Raw genomic sequence first — 19,839 nt, forward strand, 5'->3', positions numbered from 1 at the left:
TATATATATATATATATATTTATATGTGTGTGCATATATGTGTGTATAAGTGTGTGTATGTGTGCATGCATAAAAAGGTATATATATGTATATATTATACATTGCATATACTATATGTATATATTATGTATATATAATTATATACATATATATATATATATATATATATATATATATATATATATATATATATATATATGTGTGTGTGTGTGTGTGTGTGTGTGTGTGTGTAATATGAAGGTGTCATAAACCAATTTAATAATAATAATAATAATAATAATAATAATAATAATAATAATAATAATAATAATAATAATAACAAAAGTTATCATCATAAGAGCCTGAAATAGAAAATAAGTTCTTATATGCAACTAATTGAGAAATAGTAGAAATTACAATGATAATAATTATTAGGCTACTGATAACTTACAACTGGGGACTTACAAATGGCCTCTCATTAATTCAGGCATGAATCGAAGATTTTTTTTTTCAAGAAAGATGTGGCAGGATTTATGAATATAGGCGTAACACTGCCAAATAAATGATAAGTTTTCTTTTATCCTTATAAATACAGGACCCTTAAGTGCAGATTTTAAGTCCTTTCTGAAATCTACAACTTCAATTACTTGAAATCATCTTATTTTGATAACTTTTAAGGTTGTGAAATGTTTGTGTAAATGTGAAGGAAAGTATAAAAAAAGTTTAAAAAGTGTATTTATTTGAAATGGCAACAAATAGTTTAGTGACCAAGATTCTGTAATGGATGCAAAAAAAAAAAAAATAATAATAATAATAATAAAAAAAAAAAAAATAATAATAATAATAATAATAATAATAATAGTAATAATAATAATGATAATTCCTAGCAAAAGAGCAAGTTTTTGAAACAACAGTAAATTCATATTTTTTGGACATGGTATGTTTCATCTGTCTCACAAAACTTTCATATGTTGATCAGCTTTTCTTTCGTCTTTCATCTTTATCCTTTGCGATAACAGATAGAGAGTGATTCCTTTGAAATTAAAAAGAAGAACTTACAATTACAAAGAAAACAAGCAGATATTCAAATGAAATGTGGATTTGGTTTTTAGTATTTTATGCTATTTGCTTCATTTGTCTCGCTCTAATTCTGTGTTAAGCAGAGCTCACCGTCAGTCAGTCTGTTCGTCTGTCTCCTTTTTGTGAATAAAATTTTTCTTCACAAAATATTCTCAACTACCAATTTCATGGCTATATTAGGAAAGAGGCTACATGTAAGTTTATGTACATGTGTGTATTCCACTACGCTTCCCTACATATACAAGCAGCCTATGGAACTATTAATACAAGGGCAATCAGGGTATCCGCCACTGGATTAAGTCATCTTTCTCATCTCTCCTTTAAGCTGCCGTAATCTTTTTCTCTTTGCAAGTAGTTATAAGCCTATATTTGTGTAGGCATATGCATATAAGGCTTGTATGCTTCATCACAAATAGTATGGTGGTTTAATTTAACCTTAATTAAACAAATATACTCTGATGCCTTAAATTCTTGACAGAACATTAAAATACAAACGCACAGACTGCACTAATACATAATTCATATAAACGTATATTGAAAACCTAACGTTTCATCTTTATCTTATCAAGAGGGATTCATAAATTACTTTACCACGTTTCACTTGAAGCGAATGATTTTCGCCTATACTTCACCTTTATTGCCAAGCCTTTAAATTCTCTTGACATGGCCGTTTTCCCCGATTCTCTCACTCACCCTAAAAAAAGGAGTTTTATTCCAAAGTCATTTTTACTTCTTATGATTCATAACAAAATTCAGTTCACCTACCTCATGCATATAGAAGACATATTATGTAAAACATTGAAGAGAAATTGCTGGTCAGATTTACGCCTACACATGTAATCGTCCAAACAATTGTTCGAAAGAATCTTCTCTCTTTGTGGCCATGTTTGCCGGTAAGAAGTGTTCGTTTAGTGACCTATTTCGAACGTAAATAAAGAATGGCAATGAAAAGGAAAAAACTCACATTTCTTTCACTTAACTCTCATGCCATAGATTACAGAGCAGTAGGGAGAATCGTAGATCGGCGCTAATGTCGTCTTTATTACTTGACATTAAATGGTCCACCGACATCTTATGAGGTGAGAAGGACTGAATTTCTATTCTATTCTCTTTTCAAAAAGGTTTATCTTCATTATAATGATTTTTCCTGTCTCTTGTTTGAAGAAAATTCTAAAAAATACAGTAATATCTTGTGTATTATGTAAAGAGAGAGAGAGAGAGAGAGAGAGAGAGAGAGAGAGAGAGAGAGAGAGAGAGAGAGAGAGAGAGAGAGAGAGAGTTCATTATCAAGAAAGTGTATTATCAATAAATGTGTTTTGGACTTACTCTACATCATTCAAATAATTTATACACACATATATATATATATATATATATATATATATATATATATATATATATATATATATATATATATATATATATATATATATATATATATATATATATATATATATATATATATATGTATATATATATATATATATATATATTTATATCTATATATATATATATATATATATATATATATATAATATATATATATATATATATATGCATATGTGACCCTTTTACCCTTTTCAAGAATATGGTTATAATACCAATAATATAAGATGTTAGGAGAATCCATTAGCAAATTATTTTTTCAAAATGTATGGATTTAAAACTTAGAAATCTTTAGACAGCAAATAACTTCTGTATATTAGAAGGCATGAATAAGTTTAGAAGTCACAACTCTCGTATACAAATCCTTTGGCAAGGGACTGTGAATAACTTATTGGTGATAATGCATTGAAAGCCATAAATTAGTCAAACATAGCATTTATGCAGGCTTGGAGCTTAAGTTTTCTTAATAAATCCATCAAAAAAAAAAAAAAAATTAAAATTCCGCTGTCTTCATGTAACCTGACTGCAGTGGAATCATTGGGTATAATGATATACTAATAACTAACAGGTGAAACTCGGGACAGATATTGTTTATGAGATCGGCATTATCCCTCATTGATGTCGCTCACTATCAAGCAGTCCACTGTAATGTTGCTACATTTAACATCATATTTCAGAAGGCTGCATGATAGCTGTCTTTTCAATTGTAGATATTACCATGAAATTTGGCAAGAACAGAGAAACTATGTTTCACATCAATCCCTGAAATTTTCAGTTGGATATGTGAATTATTCTAGGAACAATTTACTCCACCCCCAATAATAACCATTCAACCCATACCGAAATAAATGTTTGCTGTGGCTTTTCTATGACAGATATCAACATGGAAATTGGTATGGACAAAGTAAATATCCATCCCATAAATTACTGAAAATTTCATTTAGATATGCAGAGTATTATACGAGTAATTTACGGCGCCGCCGAAAATCGGTCTTCCGCGGATGTCGAAAAATGGCTACTGTGACTTTTCTATGGCAAGTATTAATACAAAAAATGGTATGAAATAGTTCACATAACACCCATGAAACAATGTGATAATCATTTGGATATCTGTAAAACTCTAGGAGTAGTTTGTGGCTCCTCACAGATTTTATTTTAGCTAAAAATCGTCATTTACGAACAAAAGTGACAGTCAGGGCATGCATATAGCAGGTATGAACATGAAAATTGGCAGAATCCACGCTCATGTATATCTAAACAATCCATTAAAATCTAATTAGAATTTATTCATTGATATAACAGTTATTGACCCCGCCGCCGAAAATATCAGCTGCTCCCCCCACCCCCACCCTGGCTCCGAAATCTAGGGCGATGGAAAATGGCTACTCTAAATCTTCTATGGCATGTAGCAATACGAATAATGGTATGAATGTAGTTCACATAAAAACCATCAAACGTTGTGAAAATAATTTATCTATCTGCTGTTCCTCACTGATTTTTTAGCTAAAAATCGTCACTTACGAACAAAACTAATAGCCAGGCTATACCTGTAGCAAGTATGAACATGAAAATTGACAGGAACAAAGCTTATACATATCTAAATTATCCCTTAAAGTTTCATTTGAATATATATACTGGTATAGAAGTTATTGACCCTAGTTGCTTCCCCCACACCCGCCGATAAAAATAAGATGGAATGGCTGGGCTATGGGTTGACTGGCATAGGAGTTCGTGAGATTCGTTCTCGAAAATTTTGACATTTTATAAAATCACTCACTTCGTTCGGGACGAATATAGAAACAACACTAATACATAGATTATATTATATCAAGTTTCTTTTATGATTATTTTTGAAGAGTTAGGCAGTTCAAACTTTCCAAAGCCAAGTGACTCGTGTTCAGCAAGAACCTTCGACTTCCAACTCAAACAAGGGCGGAAGGCCTGTACTACCCAAAAGCCATAAGTCTAATACAAAGACACTCATATGAAACATAAGACAACACATTAACATGATGTTCAATAATTATTCATATAATTGGCGTTTCCGTAATACTGCTATATTGATCATAGGCGTGTCGGGATGATGTTAAAAACAGATCAATTATTTGTAACACGCAGTCATTCTATTATATAACTGAACACTATTTATGTAAGAATCATTTATTCTTTTTTTAATAAAAATCTCTTGCTCGATCCAGAAATTAGATAAAGTTCAGTGATAACAATGTTCCATGTTGAGAGAGAGAGAGAGAGAGAGAGAGAGAGAGAGAGAGAGAGAGAGAGAGGAAGTCAGGGGGTTTAAGATTAATATGCTTATGTTTTACTGCGAGTTATGTGACGAAAACCACAGAGCTACACAGGTAATAATTGCAGAAGGGAATAGAAAGTTGGAACAGCAAGCACAGGGAAATACTAGAAAATGAGTGACTGTTGGAGAGAGAGAGAGAGAGAGAGAGAGAGAGAGAGAGAGAGAGAGAGAGAGAGAGAGAGAGAGAGAGAGGGCGGTTTAAGATTAAATATTTTTCTGTTTTACTGCGGGTTAGGTAGTTAAAACTAAGGAGCTCCGCAGGTAATAAAAAAGAAGGGAATAGGAAGGTGGAACAGAAAGCACAAGGAAATACTAGAAAATAAGTGACTGTTGAAGAGAGAGAGAGAGAGAGAGAGAGAGAGAGAGAGAGAGAGAGAGAGAGAGAGAGAGTGTAAGGAGTCAGAGGGTTTAAGATTGGTGCTAGGAAAACTCGGTCTCGGATAACTGTCTCAAAGCCATGTTGAATATTTACGTCCTAAATGGTAGAAAAAAAAAATGTCATGCTCTCTAACAGAGCTTCAGAAAGACAAGTAACATGTATAAATGTGTACTTATGTTTAATTAGGACATTATATTTAAGTTGAGCATAGAAAAATATTAAAGGAATTTTGGATGAAAAAACAGGAAAACTCGGAATCAGAAAAGTCGGGCTCAGAAAACTGGGTCTCTCGGTTACTTATAGAGCGCGCAGAAATTGGGCTGTTTGGTTTTAACTAAGGTATTATATCAGAATGGCTGTTAAACTGTAAACATGGGATGTAGTTCTTTTTTTCTAACCAATCTCTTATATTTTAAGTTTAGTTTCAGTACCCATAACGATGGCTTCTAAATACAATGAATACCAAAGAGGAAAAGAGAAATTCATCGACAACGAGAACTTCATATAGGATTTTCATATGCACGGTTCTGACAAGGTAAGGTTATTCAGGCGATGTGAAATGCGAAGATCTTCATGCATGGCACGAATTCACACGGAGATTCAAGACAGCGGAAATGGGATTGTCAAGAAAGTCAACAGTCATAATCATTCGTCTACATTAGCTGAAGTGGAAGCCAGAAGTGCTATATCAGAAATTAAATGTAAAATTCCGAATGGTGATTCATCTAGCACACAAATTATTTTAGCCGATACTGTGAGGTTTATAAACTGAATGAAAATGAAAAATGTGAAATATCCAGTTTGCCATCAATTTCAAGATCAATAACTAATTGGCGGACTAAAGCTTTCGGTGCTCCTCCTTTACCTCAGACACGTACAGGATTTGACATACCACAATCATTCCGTGTTTTGAGTGATGGAAAAGCTTTCCTACAGAGTGACAGTGGAATTGACGATGAAAAAAGAATTTCAGTAATTGCTTCTGACAAAGGTCTTAATGACCTACAAAGTTCTCGTTATTTAGGAATTGACGGGACTTTCAAGGTTTCACCTAACGAATGATATCAAGTTTTGATTATACATGCTTATATACACGGGAAAGTTTTCCCTTGTGCATTTATTCTATTGCCTGACAAAACAGAGAATCCTGAAAGAATTTCTGCTAAATTCAAATCCCAAGGAAGTGATGATTGATTTTGAGAAATGCCTTAAATAGTATCAAAAAGCATTCTCCTTGTTGTGAAACTGTTGGGTGCTTTTTTCATGTGCCGGAATGTTTATCGCTGAGTTTGTGATTTGGGTCTCAAGCGTCAGACAATACTGACAACAACTATTCGTTGTTAATAAGAAAGTTTTATGCAATGGCATTCTTACCAATTGAAGAAGCTACTAATGCATTTGAAGAACTTAGTGAAGACAAGTTACTTCCGATGGAATTTATTAGTTACTTGAGTTAACATATGTACTGGCGCAATCCATGAACGTCGCCGTAGAAGAGAAGCTCCTTTATACCTTATAACATTTTGGAATATGAGAAGTCTTGTCATGAATAAGATACCTTGGACAAACAATGCGTTAGAAGGATTTCACTCAGCCTTAAATCAATCTATAGCATGCAAAAACCCCAAATTTTGGAAATTTACTGATGTCCGGAGAAAAGAGGAGGCTCTAACGGAAACTAAGATTCTACATTTGCAACAAAGAGAAAAACCAGCTAAAAAAAAAAAAAAAAAAATTAAAATCTTGACAATTGCATTAAAAAGTTGACAGAAGAATATGTTGACCAAAGTGATTTTTTGAAAGATAATGCTCATATCCTTCAGTGTTTTTTTAAAGTGTTATAATTACTAGATAAATTTATAACTTCATAATTTTTTTTCTTTGACTAATTATTGTAAAATGAAGGTTCTTTTAATAATGAACAACTTTTTAGTACCCTATAATTTTATTGTAAAATAATACTCAATAAACGTTCTATTAATAAAAAAAATACTGTTTAGTACCCTATAATTATAGTGTAAAAAAAAAAAACAGTTAAAGGTTTTAAGATGCAAGCACAGACGTTTGAGACCCAGTTTTCTGAGACCGAGTTTTCCAGACCTAGTTTTCCGAGAACAAGTTTTCTAAGACCGAGTTTTTTGGCCACCTTACGATTATGTATGCTTCTGTTTTACAGGTAAAATCGTGGAGATATACATGTGTTACAAAAAGAAGGGAATAGGAAGGTGGAACATGTACCAACCGTGTGTCACACGATCATACATAGTTCATTTTGTGTATATATTATGCTTGTATCTTTGCTCTTCCCTCGCACTAAAAAGAACCTGAATAAACATGGCTGTTTTTCTCACTGTTAACAGTGTCGGTTTTGAACATGAAATTTCCTGTTGCATTGAGCTTTTGTATATAAAGGAGAGTGTTCTCTAATAAACTCACTCAGTTGCTTTCTCCCTGTCTTTGAGTCACAACCTTCTCTCGGCCCGTCACATTGGTGACCCCGGAAGTCGACTCGCTCCTCCCGCCTCCCCCCCCCTCGCCCCTCCGTCGTTGGTATTATGGCGGACTCTACAGAAGTTAATGCTGTGACTCCCCCATTGAAACTTTCGTCATTCGCCAGTGGAGAGGCGTTTGCTTGGTTTCAGCGTGCAGAAGTACAGTTTTGCATCAAGGGCGTGACTCGCTCAACCATCATAGCAGATATGTTCTCACGGCGATACCCGAGGACACCTTCCCGGAAATATACGACTGGCTTTGTGAACAAGGAGACACCCCAATAGCGTATGACACCCTCAAAACATATCTTCATACCTTCTGCAGCAGTACTCGCCGTCGCCAGCCGCCCGTATAGCAAATCTTTTTCAGCTCTCGCAACAACTGTTGGGGGACCAAAGGGCTTCGCTCGCCCTCAGGGAAATGACCAGTATTGATTACCTGCAACCTGCCGCAGACGGCTCTCTTCGTGAGGGGAACCTACTTCGTGTCCTTTGGATACGCCGTTTAACCAGACCTATACGCGCTGCCATACCCGATGTCAATAGTTTACCCATAAAGGACTTGATGACCAAAGTCGACACCCTTATGGACAGCCACTTCAAGACCTCCTTCAACGCCTATACCCCTGACGAAGAGGACGTGAATGCCGTATGACATACACGCCTATCCCGTGACGTGCCGAAGCGGCAACAAAGCCAATCACCACCCACCACTCGCTCGCGCCCCAACCAACGAGTTCTACAGCCACTTACTACCTCCCATCCGCCGCAGTTTTGCTACTACCACTTCAGATTCGGGGCAACCGCGAAGAAATGTGCCAAGGATTGTCAGTGGCCAAAAAACGGGTAAGTAGGCCATCACTCGTGGCGGTGGCCTCCCGTGTTTCTAATCTTTTCTTTTTACATGATGCAGGAACAAGCGTGCACTTTTTGGTAGACACGGGTGCTTGTCGTTCTCTTTAGCCAAGGGAACTCTTCAGGACATGACGTAGTTTGTCTACGTCTGCTGACGTCCGCTTGGTAGCTGCCAACGGATCTGCGTTACCCACCTACGGTTACGAGAACCTCACATTATCGTTCAGAAACGGTAAATTTAATTGGAAGTTTCTCGTTGCTGACGTCACAATGCCAATCCTCGGTGCGGATTTCCTCTCTCATTTCCACCTCCTGGTCGATGTCGCCCACCGACAATTGGTCCACCCAGACTCGTACTTGTCGACACCTCTTCAAACTGCCCTTTCCAGCCTCGCTCTCCACATCAGCGCACCCACAGATGCCTACGCCAACTTCCTCACGTCGCACCTGGAAGTTTTCCGCCCAGAACTTCGCCAAACGCCCACGGCTCCTGCCAAGCACGGTATTTATCACCATATCAAGACGACGGGACCCCCAGTCTTCGCAAAATTCAGACGTCTGGCACCGGAACAATTGGCCGACGCCAAACAGACATTTGCTGAAATGGAGGAAATGGGTCTTTGCCAAAAGGCCTCCAGCCCATGGTCGTCACCCTTACACATCGTTCTGAAGAAAGACAGCTCCCTCCATCCGTGCGGGGATTACAGGTGCCTGAACATACAAACAGAACCGGATCACTACCCCTTCCCAAACATTGCCGACGTGAACTCCTACCTGCACAAAGCGAAGGTTTTCTCTACGCTGGACCTCCTGAAGGGGTATTATCAGGTGCCTATGAACCCAGAAGACATCCCCAAGACCGCCATCACCACTCCGTTTGGTACATACACTTTCAATTACTCATGTTTTGGCCTTTGTAATGCTGGGGCCACGTTTCATCGTCTCATGGAGGGCATCTTAGGGGACCTCCCTTTCTGTGTATGTTATGTGGACGACATACTTGTGTTCTCCTCCTCAAAAGAGGAACACCTCCGTTAGCTGCACATCGTGCTCGACTGCCTGAAACGGCCTTGTAGTCCGTTATGACAAGCGTACCTTTGGCGTCAACGTAGTGTCGTTCTTAAGGCACCGCATCACTCCTAAAGGAGTCCATCCCCTTCCTGAGAAGGTAGCAGCCATTCAGGACTTCCCCGCGCCCTCGGCCGTCAAAGCTCTGCAGGAATTCTTGGGCATGATCAACTATTATCACCATTTTCTGCCAGCCATTGCTGCTACTCTTGCTCCCCTCTACGCCTCCCTCAAGGGCAAGCCAAAGGACCTGAAGTTGGTCCCCTTCAATAAGCGGCCTTCTGCAATGCAAAGAAGGCCCTATCAACCGCTGCGGCTCTCACTTTTCCTATCCCACATGCCCCTCTCCTTCTCTCCACCGATGACAGCGACGTCGCTACTGGTGCAGTACTCGAGCAGGTGGTCAACGGCTTGCCTCTCCCATTGGCCTTCTTCAGCAGAAAACTGTTTAAGGCAGAATCAGGTTATTCTACCTTCGATCGCGAATTTCTGGCGGTGCACTTGGCTTTCCGTCACTTTCACCATTTCTTAGAAGGTACGCCCTTCATCATTCACACAGACCACATGCCTCTGGTGCACGCCTTCACTCGACAGTCTGACGCCTGGTACGCCCGTCAACGTCAACGCCGATTTCTCTCCGCCGTGGCTGAACCCAATTGCACCTTTCAATACGTCCCTGGGAAAATAAGTCCCGTTGCCGATGCCCTGTCAAGAAACACGTTGGCTGTCGTTCAACTGGGATTGGATTACAACGCCATAGCTAAAGCCCAACGGCAGGATCCAGAGTATCAAGCATGTAGTACATCCTGCACGTCCCTCTGTTGGGAAGACTTTCCCCTCAAAGACTCCAACACCACCCTCCTCCGTGACGTTAGTACTGGTAGACCGCGACCTTGAATTCCTGCTCCCATGCGTCAGCAGGTGTTTGATTTCATTCACGGCCTTTCACATTCCTCGTGCCGTTCTACTGCACATCTCCTGAAAACGAAGTTCATTTGGCACAACATTTCTAAGGATGCTGAGGATTGGGTCCGAGCCTGTACTTCTTGCCAAACTTCCAAAGTACATCGACACATGGATTCAGGAGTGGGCACCTTTCCTCAACCTCAGCGTCATTTCGCACACATTCACGTCGACGTTGTTGGCCTCCTACCTGCACCACAAGGACATCGTTACCTGTTTACCATCATCCACCGCTCCACTAGTTGGCCTGAAACCATTCCCATGGAAACTGTAGCTTCCGCCTCATGTACATCTGCCTTACTCTCAGGATGGATTGCAATATTTGGTATCCCTGAGCATATTACTTCTGACAAGGGTACCACTTTCACCTCTCAATTGTGGATATTATTAGCTAATCTCCTGGGCACCACCCTACATCAGACAACGGCCTACAACCCCCCTGCCAATGGAATGGTTGAACATTTTCATCGCACCCTCAAAGCAGCTTTGATGTCCCACTGCAAGGATTCCAACTGGTTTATTCAGCTTTCCTGGGTCCTCCTTGGACTAAGGACCACTCCTAAAGACGCCCTCAACATCTCGGCAGCTGAAATGGTGTATGGCGACCCTTTGGTCGTCCCCGCTAAATTCTTTCCTTTTACAAACACCTCCGACGATCTCCAGCGCATACGTAACGTCGTGGGAAAATTTACTCCATGCCGGCAGACTTACAAGCCCCCAGCGAAGCATCACATAATGACAGACTTGCACTCTACAACGCACGTCTTCCTGCGCAACGACACTAGCAAGCCACCGCTAACGCCCCCTTACACGGGCCTTTTCCTTGTGATCCGACGCAGTCCGAAAGCATTCCTACTAAATATTCTTGGCAAAGAAGACTGGGTCTCCATTTATCGAAGTCAGGGTGTTTAAGATTGAATATTGAATACCCTTCTTGTTTACATCGAGTTATGTAACAAAAACCATACAGCCACCCATGTAATAAAAAAAAAAGGGAACAGTAGAGTGGAACATCAAACACAGGGAAATACTAGAAAAATAGTGACTTTTGAAAGAGAGAGAGAGAGAGAGAGAGAGAGAGAGAGAGAGAGAGAGAGAGAGAGAGAGAGAGAGAGAGAGAGAGAGAATATGCAAATAGGGTGTAAGGAGTCAGGGGAATTAAGCTTAATTATGCTTCTATTTTACTACGAGTTTGATAGCTAGAACCCTAAAGTTACAAAGGTAATAGAAAATGGAATAGGAAGGTGGAACAGGGAGCACTCGGAAATACTAAGAAATGAGTGACTGTTGGAACTAGAGAGAGAGAGAGAGAGAGAGAGAGAGAGAAGGATAAGGAGGATAGAGTATGAACGTGTTGTGTCGAGCTCTGCTATTGATGCCGTGGGTCATGTTTTAGCTTTGTGTTCCTCGCTTAGAATATCATTGAAAAGATATTAGTCTTATGGAGAAACCTAAGTGCTAAGAAACAGTACACCATGTCTGCTCCTAACTATATCTGCTTCAAATGTAATGAAACGGATGGAGATCGGAAAAAAATGGATAGTATGTGAATGCAAAAGACTCTACCATAAGAGATGTGTGCGTATAGCGACAACCATCAATGAGATTGACCGGAATAACCTAGATTGGTTAGGCCCTCACTGTGTACGTGATGCCAGGCAAAATAATTTAGTAATATCAAAATTAAAGCAAGATGTAAACATGAGTAATCTGGCCCTGAACAAACAAGATGTGAAAATAGATGACCTGGAAAACAAACTTGCGAACCTTAGCGCAGACGCTGCAAATTCCACCCAGATCACCGACCTCACTAAGAAAGTTAACATTCTTGCCATGAATATGGAATCAATTAAAGCAACACTTCAAACATTGATGGACCCAAAACCGGAGAAACAGACATTTGCTGACAAAGTTAAGGAAAAAATCTGTTGATAATTAAATCAACTAATACTACAACTAGAATTACTGAAAGGAAACGTGAGGTTGAACAAGCACTTAAAGACATTACTATACTTAACACGAGGTCAACTACGAATGGAAACGTTTAAAAGTCTCGACCCAACCGTCGAGGTGAACGGACAGTAGTTCCAGAGCTCCGTTATTTCAGCTTGTTTTGGAACTTTGGATGTATTGCTGTGGCCTCTTGTCTACTATGATGCTGATGATTATGTAGGAAGTGTGGTCATCGGCGAAATTACGTAAAAACTGTAGACTTAATCTTCCAAAGTGAAAATTTAACATCAACACCCTCCTGGGTTTTGTGAAGATTAGTCTTTGTACCCTGGGGCTGGTGCCTCAGGGTTCCCTATCTAGACGTGTGGCTGTAAAGCCTTTCATTTAAAGGGAATTATTCCCTAAAAACTATAATAAGACTGTGTTTGAACCAAGGGAAAATGGCTTCTGCTTTAAGAAGAGTGAACTCTATTGGGTTAGTGTTCTTGAACACAAAGCCAACGCAAGAGGATGTAAGTGCGGCATTGTTTGTACATATTGGTATTCGCCTTCAAGATCTTCAAGTAGTCCAGTTTCTACGAGAAAAGGTAATTGTCAAGTTCGCTGAAAAGGCGGTTTATGATCGTGTTGTCAAAGACTTCGAAGGGAAACATGTCACAGGTAATAGTGTTTCTTTGAAAGTAACAGACGAAAGTTCAATGTTTACCTTTGTTTCTATTAGAGACTGTCCAGAGGAGATGGAATATGAACTTTTAACGGATATTCTTCGACAGTATGGTAGAGTGCAGGGCCTAAGAAGCAATGTTTATAACCAGGGTCCTTTTAAAGGTGCTTTAAGTGGTATACGTACCTCCAAAATGTATGTCAAAAAGAACATTCCATCGAAAATTACTGTGAATGGTTTTCAAATTCAGTTGTTATATAGTGGTCAAAAGAGAACGTGTTTCAAGTGTGGTTCAGAATCTCATGAAGCAAGAGAATGCGAGACAAGTCGATATGAAAGATCAAATGTATTCGATACTCGAGATTTTCCTGCCTTAATACCAGTGGAAAGTAAAGTGGTTAATCAGCCTAGCAGCAGTAATGAGGATGGTCGTAATGCTTCATTGAACACCGGAATTACAGATGAGCTACACGATTTAGTGGGTAAAGACAACAGGAATTTAACAATGAGCAGTATAAGTGAGGAATTACCAGACGGGGACGAACACGGAAATCCACAGACTCAAGTGAAAGAAACACAGTTGAACGAAACTAGCGATCCAGGGATAAAGGTAATGACAGTAGAAGCAGAGGTACACAATGTTATGACGGATGGTTCTCAACCGGAAGAGGTAAGGAAAGGAGTAGTTGATATAACGGCTAATAAAAGGTTACTAACGAATGTCTCGACGATGAAATGTAAACATTCTGAATTGCATGGTAAAGATAGTGCTGAAATTCATAATAATAGTGTAGAAAGGGAAAGTATTTCTAATGTTAAGGACGATGAGGATGGAATTGTTATGAATCCATTGTTAAATTATTCTCAGTTATCTAATATCCTTGATGATTTATCGAATATGCAGTATGACACCGAACAAGCCATAACCCCCAACAGTGAGCCTGGATTAGGTAAACATAAACATAACAAGAACCATACCAATGGCAGTGAGGAAAAATGTCCTAAACTTGCTAGAATAAGCAAATAAATTAAAACTTTATTTTTTTTTCTAATGGCTCTAATAGTGGCATCAATAAATATTTGTGGTTTAAATGAGCTCAACAAACAGATACAACTTAAGATGTTAGCTTCTCAATATAAGATTGATGTATTGTTTATTCAAGAACATAATATTAGAGATAGGAATAAGATAAGATATCTTGAGTTAAGTTTTGAAGTACTGCTGAATATGCCAACTATTTTTAAAGGAGGCACTTGTTTTTTATTTAATAAAATGTCTAATATTTCTGTAATGTCAACGGAAAAAGATGAAACGGGTAGTATATTATCTGCAAGAATCCGACATAATGGCAGTCATTTTTTCTTGTTGAATGTATATGCACCGTCAGGATCTTCTAAAAAGAAGGAAAGAGAGAGTTTGTTTTCTGATAACATTTTATATTACTTGAGGCAAAATACTTCAAATTTAATTCTAGGTGGCGATTTTAATTGTGTACTCTCAGGAAGAGATGTGAGTACGGGGAACGAAAGATGTGTATCCAAAGCACTCAAGTCTCTGGTAAAACAACTGGCTCTGAAAGACGTATGGTTTTCGAAACACAATATACCCTCGTATACTTATTATCGAGCTGATTATGGTTCCAGAATTGACCGTATATATGTAAGTGACCTGTATAGTAACATAAAACAGTGTCAAAATATTCCATTATCTATGACAGATCATAACATGCTATTAACCCACTTTTTTTATAGACAAACAGTGTAGAATGGGGAGGGGATATTGGAAATTGAATACGTCGTTACTGAATAGAGATGACTTTGACGAGAACTTCAAGAAGTTTTGGGATTATTTGAAAAGGGAAAAAAGAAAATATCCTAATATTATGGAGTGGTGGGATATTTTTGTGAAACCTAAAGTAAGATATTTTTTTGTTAGATTGTCCAAACAAGCTAACCAAGAGAAATATGGTACATTAAATTTTTTACAAAGCCACTTAGAAGTCTTAGCTAACAAGGCTTCGATTGGTAATATTGATTTTGAACAAATGAAAATCCTTGAAGATCGAATAAAGTCTATAAAAGATGAAATAAGTGAAGGTGTAAAAATTAGGTTAAAAACAGAAGAAAGGTTAAATGGGGAGCGACTGTCTGCTCATCTATTAGGGAAAGAGAAATCAAGAGGGAGAAAAAATATTATTAGAGAATTGCGTTTGGAGAATGGTGTAACACTGCATAACACTGACGCTATTGTTCACCATGTAAAGCAGTATTATAAAGCTCTATTCTCTGAGGTACATACAGACTCGAGGTTACAAGACCATTTTCTTATGTCTATTGACAGCACCATAAACGAGGAAGACAACGAAGTGTTATGTAGTGTTGTAACTTCCAAAGAGGTATTTAACGCTTTAAAATCTATGAACAAAGGTAAAACACCAGGGGAGGATGGGCTTCCGTTAGAGTTTTACTTAAAAACATGGAATATTATCAAACCTGAGTTTACGGAAGTGGTGAAGTATGCTTTAAACGTAAATTTTCAATTGGGGCAGAGTCAAAAGAAAGGTATCATAAAACTCGTTCACAAAGGAGGGGACATGCTATCTTTGAAGAACTGGAGGCCTATTGCATTGCTAAATACTGACTATAAATGTATTTCAAGAATACTGGCAAACAGAATGGCGAGTGTTTTAAATAAGGTTGTATCAGAGGAACAATTTTGTTCGGTGAAAGGGAGATCAATAATAAACTGTAATACACTAATCCGTGATATCATATATTATGTTAATGAAAATAATCTAAACGGAGCTCTGGTCAATCTGGACTGGAGTAAGGCCTTCGACAGGGTAAATCTAGATTTTATGTTTAAGACTTTATCACGAATGGGTTTCAGAGACGATTTTGTTATGAAAATAAGAATGCTATATGACGGGAGCCTAAGTGCAGTTTGTATAAATGGAATCGTTAGTGACTATTTTCCTGTTGAACGATCGATACGCCAGGGCTGTCCTATGGCAATGATAGCATATGTTTTGTTCCAAGAATCACTGTATAGAACTATAAAACAAAATGTAAGTGTTCAACCAATAGAACTCCCAAATGCATTCCAGTGTTCTGTCATAGGGTTTGCGGATGACAGTTCGGTGTTTGTTAGAACAACTGAGAGCATACAGGAAGTGTTCCATACAATAGCAAAATTTGAGCAAGCTACAGGGGCAGAGCTAAATCGTGAAAAAACTTGTGTTATGGGACTGGGTAACTGGAAACATCGAAATGAATGGCCAGTTGAATGGTTGCAACATAAGAACAAATGCACTGTATTAGGGATGTTGCTATGCAATGATTATGAAGAAATGGTTAAAGGAAACTGGGATGAACTCATTAGCAAAGTTCAGGTAAGAGTAAACATGCTCTCAAACAGATTTTTGTCTATGTATCAAAAAGCTGTCATTATTAATTCCTTAATCTTAAGTAAAGTGTGGTACATGTGCCACGTGTTTCCCTTGGTAAAGAGCAAAGCAAAACTCCTAGAACAAGCAATCTTTCGGTACCTGTGGTGTGGAACGTATCAGCCTATTAAGAGAGAATCCCTTTATCTTCCAAAAGCGAAAGGAGGCATAGGTATAATCAATGTGTATTACAAGGCAGCAGCTATTTTAACAAGCACATATTTGAAGATTATTCATTCAGAAACTTATGGAAGGCAGCTAGCCCTTTATTTTACACGTATTAGAATAAGTTATGTGTTTCGTTTGGAAAATTGTCATGATGTATCATACTCGGGTACTCCTTTCTACAATTATATTGTTGATACCCTAAGGAAATTGATAAAAACTCCGAACTTTCCACATGTTAAAAGTAAAAATATTTACAGGTCTATAATGCCAGAACATATGTCTATTGTATTTGAGAGATATCCACTCTTTAACTGGAAGGATATATGGAATAATCTATCGTGTAAATATGTTGATTCGTACCAGAGAAGTTTGATGTACAGATTTTTGTATGAATCATTAGCCACAAAAGAAAGGCTTAGAGTACTAAATATAATAAATGATAATTTCTGTAACAAATGTATGGAAGTAGAAAATCATTTACATGTTGTATATTTTTGTATGTATGTTAAACCCATATGGGAGTGGTTTCAAACCTTAATTTTAGAAATATGTATATTAAAAGTAGAACTGCCAATAAAATTTTTGATGATGGACTACACATGTAAAACCAAGAAACAGGTAAACACAGTAAATGTTCTTCTCATTGAATATATAAATTGTGTATGGTATAGCAGGGATGACAATGTATCTCCTTCAGAAAGAATCTCCTTATTAAGATGTAGAATAAAATACACCAAGTGGGTCCTATCAAAATCATACGATATAGAGAAACATTTTACCCGCCAATATGTTGAAAATATTTAACAAGTATACTGTGTCATTAGAGGTAAAAACTTTATAGAGTACTTTGTAGTTTAAAGCAATGAGAGTCAATGTTTTTTTGTATTAAGTATTAAAAATATTGTAAAATATATATTGTAACAGTGTCATATCTGTGTATATAGATACTTGCTGTATATACTATGTAAATTTACTTAATAAAAAAAAAAAAATACTACAACTAGAATTACTGAAAGGAAACGTGAGGTTGAACAAGCACTTAAAGACATTACTATACTTAACACGAGGTCAACTACGAATGGAAATGTTGTTGTAAACTTTGCAAACAATATAATCAGAGAAGAGGCGGCAAACAAAATTCAGACATTGGGGGCTGACACTTAAACGAGAAAAATCGGAAAACTAAAACCCAAAATAATAATATGCAATATATACAATGATGAAGATGATATAGTAAATGCATTGATTTAAAAAAATCGCTGCCTAGACCAAATCCAAAATATAGAAGATAATATAAGTGTAGTCCTGAAGAAAAATGCCTCGGGCGGGGAACCAACCACCATGTGCTGAAATGTGATCCTGATGTTCGGAGGGCTATTCATGATAATGGGGGCAAAGTTTCGTTACGATGGGGTATCTATAACATACGTGATAGGTACCACGTGATTCCCTGCTACCACTGTCAGAGGTATGGACATTTTGAAAAAGATTGCAAGTCTAAGAAATGTTCAGGGAGACATTCCACCAGGGAGTGTAATTCGCAAGTGTCAAAGTGTATAAACTGCACAAAGTTAAACAAACCAAGTGACCACACAGTAAATTCTAGAGACAACAAAGCTTATGACTTGGAATTGAAAAGACTAGCGAAAAATACTGATCATGGCTACTAGGGATGTCATAAACTGTGGCTATGTAAATATACAATCTGTAGGTAATAAGACTGTTCAAATTCGAGAATTGATAAATGAGAAGTATTTGGATATGCTAGCATTATCTGAATCATGGTTAAAAAACTTGGACAAGGCAAAGATCACTGAAATGACGCCCCCTACACATGCCTTCTTTCACATACCGAGAAAAGGAAGGTCTGGTGGGGGTGTCGGGCTCTTTATTCATTAAAGTTACTCAAATCTCAAAACGTTGAAAAGAATTAGTGTAACAAGCTTTGAATGTATAGAAGTAAAATTTACGCCACAAAAGAGAAGAATATCCTTTGTAACAATCTACAAACCTCCTAGAACAAACACCAGTATCTTTTTTTGAAGAATTAGGTGCTCTCATCGAAATGATAATCATAGAAAAAAAACGAATTAGTTATCTGTGGAGACTTCAATTTTTGGATGGATGGTGCATCAAATCCTGACGCTTTGGCATTTAGTGAGTTATTAGAATCATATCGACTAGTGAATAATGTCGACTGCAAAACTACTTTAACTGGGCATACGTTGGACTTAATTTTAAGTGATGACATGAATAATATTGTATCTAATATAAAAGTTGAAGAGAAATGTACTATCTCCCCAGTACACAAACTTATTACATTTAGTCTACCTCTACAGAAACATGCATTAGTAAAGAAAATAAACTTTAGACATAAATCAATTTTTCTTCTGCCGTATTTATTGAATTAATAAATGATGCTATCAACATTCCATGTAACCAACGTCTGTTAGGAGGTAAGTGTGCTAACTGTGTTATGACAACTTATAATGAAGTGAGTGAAAAGGAATATAATACCATGTGCCCGCCAATGGAAAAGAGTATAACCATAAAATACCAATCTGGTTTGATGGAGAGACTTTGGTAAAAAAGAGGGAAAAAAGACGCAAAGAAAGAAAGTGGAATAGGTTAATAATTGAAAGTACTTGGGTAGAATACAAAACTACTGCATGTCAATATAACTACTTAGTAAGAAGGAAAAAAAGTGAATACTTTAAGAGAAAGATCCTCGAAGCAGCAACAGACATAAATAAGTTATATCGTCTCCTGAATGTTATAATGGGAAATATGAAAGAAAAGAAGCTACTTGATGGATACAGTGACTAGGAGCTAGCAAATAATTTTCTAGTATTCTTTAAAAACAAAATTGAAAACATTACCAGGTCATTTGTAAATAATGTAGTAAAAAGTGCTGGTTATCATCTAAGAAATATTGCGTTTATAAGTACCTGGACGAAAATTCTGTGGAGAAACTTGTGATAAACTGTTATTACCATGATTGACTACTGCAACTCTATCTACTACAATTAACCAAAAGTACAACTTAAGAAATTACAAAACATAATAAACAGAGGAGCAAGACTGATAAAAGGTGTCCC

This window comes from Palaemon carinicauda, chromosome 20 (genome assembly GCF_036898095.1).
Source record: "Palaemon carinicauda isolate YSFRI2023 chromosome 20, ASM3689809v2, whole genome shotgun sequence".
Taxonomy (NCBI): domain Eukaryota; kingdom Metazoa; phylum Arthropoda; class Malacostraca; order Decapoda; family Palaemonidae; genus Palaemon; species Palaemon carinicauda.